The sequence below is a fragment of the Gossypium hirsutum genome, chromosome A02 (assembly GCF_007990345.1).
Source record: "Gossypium hirsutum isolate 1008001.06 chromosome A02, Gossypium_hirsutum_v2.1, whole genome shotgun sequence".
In the NCBI taxonomy this organism is placed as follows: domain Eukaryota; kingdom Viridiplantae; phylum Streptophyta; class Magnoliopsida; order Malvales; family Malvaceae; genus Gossypium; species Gossypium hirsutum.
This window is the reverse complement of record NC_053425.1, coordinates 74,077,140-74,085,047: the sequence shown is the minus strand read 5'-3', so window position 1 is coordinate 74,085,047 and position 7,908 is coordinate 74,077,140.

Below are 7,908 nucleotides of genomic sequence, written 5' to 3'. Positions count from 1 at the left end.
ACATATATATACTATAGCTAATGAATGCTCATGCCGGACATAAATAATAATAAAGTCCAGCTGATGTATTTGCCTTTTTTGGCTGATTATTAAGTTGTCCTTTTGTACAGTTAGGCTTCAGTAGTATTAGCAATGTTGTACTATGAGTTTTGTTGGGCGACAGAGCTCAATACATAACATATAGACGAGTGTCTTATATTGCTACAGTCCTGGGTGCTATACAAGATGCCATTTCTGGCATCAATGAGTCACCAACAATGTGTTCTTTTAACACCCCAAACCTGGCCTAGACGTTACGGTCGAATCTGGTGCGTCACATCAAATCGGTTTTCAAATTTGATCTTTTCGGTAAAAATCCATTACTGAATCTAAATCCTTTTATTATTATTTAACTAAAGTTCTCGTCAAAACGTTTTACCAATTTTTTTTCCTTTGGTATATTACTTCATTTAAAACTGCAGAAGCATTTTAAAAACTTTGTTGTTGGAAGCTCGTGTTCCTTAGAAAATCGTGTTATTTTGAAAACTCGAGTTTTCCTAGACTAGCAGTTTGGTAAAAGAAATCACAATCCAAATTAAAACTTAAAACCCACCAACAGCCTTATTACATAAATTAAAACCCAAAATGAAATCTAATTGCAATTAAAGGAAACGAAAGTAGTAGTGTGGCCATCTCCGAGTCCCTCGCAGCTCCAAACCATCTAAGCTCAAGGATTACCTGCACAGTTAGAAACGGGGTGAGTTTACAAAAGCTCAGTGTGTAATCCCAATAACAAACAAACAGTGAATAACACAATAGCAGTTCAATCTGGCCCAAAGCCCTATTCAGTAACAGTACAGTCTGGGCCTTAGCCCTTAAGCAGTAGCAATATGGGCCTAAGCCCAATACAGTATTAGTATAAATGCATAATGCAACCCATCCCATACCAGTCAGCATACCATCCGTACCAACCAATACACTTGTAGGGATATCAATCGACCCACCCAACCAGCACACCCATATCGCAGCAAAGCTGCCAGTAATAATAATAACGTAGCATAGCTGCCAGTAACAGTAAGCGTGGTAAACCACCAGTAATAATAATCGTGACATAGTCATCAGTACAGTACTTCCTCCATACCATATACCCAACCCCATGCAGATGCAGTATGTCATACCGAAACAATTATATAAGAGTTGTACACACAACACTCACTTACCCCTAGCCCACGAGGACGCTCATGATGGCCTCTATAGTCTGTCGCCCATGACTTGGGCTCGGTTCACCATACGAGCATTCGCACGCTCGTGAGTCCATAAACACTGACGATTCAAATTTTGAACTTTTGCCGCTCTGCAGTAAAACAGGGGTGTGAATACACACCTTTCGGCATTTGGACAGTATTAAGGGTGATGTACAGTTACACACCTGGTTTTGCGAAAGCGACGAAAACCACCACGAACTCAAAGCCTCGATCAAAGAGAAGGTGATCAACAGTGTCTAGATTTACTCGGAACACCCTTGCATATCTTGGCCCTCAATTGCACATACAATAGTTTAGCAAATTTAACTAATTGATGAAAATAGCCTAAAGCCCCAAAACATCACATTCTTAAATTAAGGGATAATCGGCCTACCCAAGTTTTGGAAGTCAGGGTTCCGATAGCTCAAGAATGTTACGCGCATCCGGCCCCTCAGTAATGGCTGAACCCCGCGAACATACATCAAAGAATAAAGGTCACCATGCGTCAAACACAGAAAACTTAAAATAGGAATATTCGGCTGAAGGTAAATAATAAAAGAAATAATATTAACCATTGCTACACGATATTCTTACCACAACAAAGAGGCACCGATTTCACTCAATCAAAACTAACAGGGTGTCAGTCGCGGAGATCAAAAAGATAACTAAAGGAATAAAAAGATTTAACAAAAAGAGAAAAGGGGATATTCGGCTAATATAGAATATGATCTAGATGAACAAAAGATATTTGGCTAAGGTTCTAAAAGTAGAAACGCAAAGAAGACGAGATAGCGGAAGGGTTTGAGGGTAGGAAAAGAAGAAGAAGAAGAATGGGATTTCGGCATAGTGTTGGGTAAGACCTGGGGTAATGTCCGGTCAGGAACTTAGAAGAGAATAGAAAAGAGAGGCACAAGCTTTAACCAAACAGCATAGAGTGAAACAAGAATTTGGCTCTTCCTCAAAGGTACCTAAAGGAGTCGGCAGAGGAATTAAGACCCAAAAAGACCAAAATGAGAAAAGAATAATAGCAGCAAAAGAGGTTTCGACTTTCACTCACTACCCAAGTGCCAAAAATACACTCCCCAAACACTTAGCCAAAATTGCACCCTCACACACTCCCAAATGGCTACAACTCCTTCCCACATCAAATTCCATGAAATCGCCAAGATTTTCTCCCTTTATCACTCCACAACAACCTCCAAGACTCATTCAAACTCCCATCTGACAGAGTCTCAGTCCACTACTAACTCTTGCCGTCCCAAGCAGCAAAAATAACACCTTTTCCCCACTATAGGATTCGAACCTCAGTCTCCTCACCTCTCAAATCACGCCACAAGGCTTTTTTTGATAACAAACGACCACACCAATTCATAAGGCCCAAGTGCCAACGCTCAGGTTCTTTCAAAGAGAGAAACAAAATTTTGCAAAGGCCAGGGCTTGAACCCAGACCTTCCTAGACACCCCAAGCACACCCCTAAACATTAATCCACCACAACCTACATGATTTGCGTTAAACTCGGCAAACTTACAAACCCTAAATTTTAGGGCGTTACAGTTCTCACTTGCAAATTGGTAAAAAAATTAAAACTTTAATCAATAATTATTTTTTTATAAAAATTGTAACAACTCATATTCAATGGTACCAGAATTGGTGGCTTAGGAATCCCGTATTCCAATAATTGAGTTAGTTAAAGTATTATTTAATATTTAAAAGTCTATTTTAGTATAATATTGAATTTTGGCGCAACAATTTATTTGATTAGATAACCAAATAAGGTGTAAAGACTAAAACGTAAAAGTGGTTAAAGTTTAACCACTATAGATTTTTAGTTTGCTAAGGGTTCATTATGGAAAATTACCCTTTTTATATGGAGTGTTGGTGGTAGATGACAACATTCCCCACTTATGTCGCTTAATTAAGCTTAGTGTTAAGTTAATCAAGTTCAAAGTAATTAATTAAAGTTTAAAATATTAAGGTATATAAGGAATTTTAAAAGAAAAGATGAGACATTTTTCTCATCATCTTTATTCTTTCTCATGGCTATGGGGAAGAAAACCTAGGTTTATTAATTTCAACTTTATTTACTCAATTGGTAAGTGTTTTTAAGCCTGTTTTTTTATAATTTTATGTTTTTAGAATTCCAAGAGCTTGATTTAGCTAATCAGGGACTATTTCATGAAACTGTTAAATTTTATAAATGTTTCCACTGATGTATTCTTGAAGTTTTTGTGGATATTTGGCTACTTTTGAGGTTTAGATATGTTAACGGACTAGTTTGTAAAGTAAAAGTTGCTATTTTAAACTTAGGGACTAAAATGTAATAAATTTTAAATTTGCATGAACATTCTATAAATATAGGTTCTAATGGACTATAGAAGGATAGAATTAAGATCGATTTCAAAATTAAAGCTGAAATTCGAAAGTTATGATATTTTCAGTCTTAGGGACTAAGTTGAAATAAATACAAAAGTTGAGGATTTGTTCTATAGATGAAATTGGATTGTTATATAACTTCAATATGTTGTTAAATGATATTTGGAATGTATAATTGAGTTACATTATGATCTAGATCAAGATTTACAACAATTGGAGGATATACGAGGAAAAGAAAAAACTGTTAAATAGACCTTGACACCTAACCGTTGTTAATTGCCAAGTAAGTTCATACAGTATAAATAAGTTTAATTTTCTATTGAATTATATTTTAATGAATATTAATTTTTATTTGATAATTTGGATTTGTTAACAGATAGTACTCGAATTGGAGTTAGACTTAATCATAATGAAATAGTACAGAATTGAACTGTGGAGATAATTCCGATGAACTTAGTAAAAGTCTCGTATATGAGGTTACAGGTTGATGCTCGATGATTCCAAGCTCTAGCATTTGTTGCGGACTTGAAGATACATGTGACATAGGTTTAGCTCGGATAGGTAACCTGATGTCGTTTTATAGGTCTAGCCCAGATGGGTAACCTTACATGTATATTTAGTCCATGCCAAGATATTTAGCGTGTCATTAAAGGTTTAGCCTGGATGGGTAACCTGACATTAATGTTTATGATTAGCTCGGACGAGCACTTGATATTATTTCATCTGTGTACTAAGTTCTTTTATGATGTTTCATCAAGTAAAATTAAAAGATGGAAAAATATGGAACCATGAAATTGATGTTGACAAAAGATGAACATGATATGGATATGAGATACAAATTGAATTATGCTTGATATATGGCTATTTGAGATTATATGTATGATTATAATTCAAAAACCTTAGCTATTTGATTATGTTTTTTTTATAACTTGATAGGGATAATTGTTTGCATATTGTATAGTATGTGATAAATGATTGAGGTAAGTAAATCGTTTATATTATATGAGCTTACTAATTATTTATAATACTTACTAGTGTCACTACTTTCTTTGTAGATTTTGGACGTCTAGAACATGTTGATCAGATTACGAGGAGCAAACACCTTTCGTCTTCCGATTTGGTAGACTTTTGAACGTTTTGATTTGGTTATATGTGGCATGTACATAAGTTGGTCAAACACTTGTAAAGGCACATACATATGTTTTGGTTTGGTTGGTCTTTGCATATAAGAACATATTCTATATAGTAACTCGTTGGAATGATGTTTTGATTAATGCAAAGTTTGATATTTAGACTTGTAAAAGTGAATGGTATAGTTTAGAAGTTGCTATGTATATGATCTAGTTAATATAATAATTGATATATGGTTATAACTTTGATTGTAATGGTTCCAAATATGGCATATTGGTTGTATGCTTAGTTGGTTATTGAAATTAAAGTTTTGCCTTTGAAATGTACATGTTTTGAGTAGGTTAAATTGGTTATTGAATGCTTAATAGGTTATTTTGGAAGGGTTGGTTTGTGTTATGCAACATATGGTCTATTTTGTTGCACATGGTCTAACACACAGCCATGTGTCACACGCGGGCCAGTGACACGATCGTGTCCTTATTGAAAGTTTTGGAACATTTACATGGATGGTCACAATTTGTAACACGGGCTAGCCACACACCCGTGTATGTCTCAAAATTGAATCTCTTATTTTTGCACATGGAAACAGTGACATACACGATTTAAGTATACGATCATGTAACTCATGTCACACGATCTCAGCCTGTCACATGGTCGTGTAACCGTTGTTTACTGAAATTTCTATACTTTTTGCTAAGTTTTCAATTAACTCCAAATTGTTCCCGGGGTGGTTTAAGAGATTGCGTAAGCTCATTTATAACTTATCTTTGTTTATAAATCATATCATGCTTGGATTATGAAATGTTTTATTTGTTTAGTTGAATGTTTAAAGCCAATTTTTATGTGTTATGTTCTATTGACTATTGTAGCATCTTATAGCTCAGGTTCGACGACCGAACCGGATCAAGGGTGTTACAAATATTTCATCTAACAAGTTTGATTTCTTTTAAGATGGTTTACTTGTTAGGGGATCAAGAAGTATAAAACCCTCATTGTCTATAGATAAATGATTGAGGCATATGCTAGGGAGGTGGTAACTTTTTTCAAAATAAAATTACATTCATGTCATGTAATTACTTTAGTTATGTTATTTCACTCATGTTACTATAACCATGTGGATGTTATATTTTATGTCAGACGTTGCGGGCGTAATTCTCCTATTAACTTGTAACTATTCACTCTTGTGGTGCATTAACAGATCTGTGTTGAATTTTTCAATTGTTGAGTGGTACAACAGCTCATTTCATTATTCATTTTAGCATGAAGCCTCGTCATCCTCTATCTAAAATGGTGTTGTTCTAGCTCATACCTTACATATGTATTCTGATAAGACATGTTATAATTCATTTTAATTTTTAAATGTATTCAAAAGATTAAAAAATTATGAAACCAAGAATTACCTGATGCAAGCTCGTCCTTGTAGGATGATTATAACTCGCGTGAGTTCTCGATCGAAATTAAGAAGTATCGAATGTAATGGGATTTGTAAAGGTTGAACACGTGAATGGCAGGCTTTGGAAAGGTGATTTGATGGGTAATAAAGGAAAACAAAATGATAGGCTTGAATTCGATTTAAGGACTCAATAATGAACCAATATTATATAATAATTGTAACACCCCTAACTCGTATCCGTCACCAGAATGGGGTTACGAGGCATTACTAGTCATATCACAACTCAAACGAACATTCATTACATTACATAATTCGTATCTCATTCCCATTACAAAACTTATCATTTAACACTTCAGCATAATCAAACATGTATTAGCAAATAACAGAACAGAGCATGTGATAAAATATCTATCTTATTAGTTGAATGAAAACCATACCATTTCAAAACTTACGCATATACGCATATATATTAAAACTAAACAAAACATATATAACCTTAATAATATTACAATAGCTGAATATATTATAGTCACTAAATAACCAATTCCAAATTTCATTTTTAACCAATTCATACCTCACCCACTTGACTAATATTAAGTATTTTCTAAGTACTATAGCTGAATCTAAACATGCAAAGTTTATAAATTTTCTACTTTTGCATAATACACACATTTGATCAAAACACAAGGCTTGATTTCTATTAATATAGAGGATAAAAACTAACATTATATTTTTAAAACACAAGTGTCGATTCAATATACTCTTATTCGATCTCCTATTTCATAATTAAACAGATTCACATATTATGCATATTATTCTAGGCTAAAACATCCACACGGCATAATAGACATATTTATGTATATACACATAAACATGCATTATAACAAAACCAAAATATATATACATCTTTTCTCATCACAACTTATGCGCATAAAACCATATCAATTAGAACCAACTCCGAATTATTAATAATAAATCAAATCATGCCTAATATATAAGTATACTTGCCACCACAAATAGAACCAAAGTAGCCAAGCCTCAAACGATCACATCATAGGTATATCAAATGTGCATGATCTATAACTATCAAAAGAGCAAATGCACAATTGATTCAATAAACAAATATTCGATACACAAGCTGATTCTCTTATGATCAAACCAAAACAATCATAGAATATACATTCGGTCATTCATGAAAAACATTCAATACATAAAATATTTATATTTTTATGATATAGACCATATCACATACTTATCATTATGAGTCCAAAGCCTTAGCCGAATTGTAATGACCTGAATTTTTACAGTTATCGAAAAAGTGCATTTCCGGGTCTCCGTTTCTGAAAAATAGATTTGTAAATATTTATTAAAAATATTTACGAAGTTAAGAGAGTGATTAATTAAAGTTTAATGAAGCAAATTAGCTTAAATAAAGGATAATTAGATAAAAGGATTAAATTGAATGAAGTGTGAAAGTTTAATTATAGGATAAAGAAATTGAAAGGACTAAATAAGTAAATAAGCCAAAGGAGTGCCAAGTATATGGCAAAAATAAAATACATGTGTAATAAGTATTATACATACATTTGTAATACATGTATGTATTTACTTATTATTTAAGTAAATAATTAATGTATTTATTATTATTAAATTGATATTATATGATGAATAGATTAAATAAAGACAAGTGTATGGTAATGATTTGGTACAAATGTATTAATAAAAAAAATACATACATTTGTAATATATGTATTTGATATTAAATGGATATTTATTATTTAGTGAAA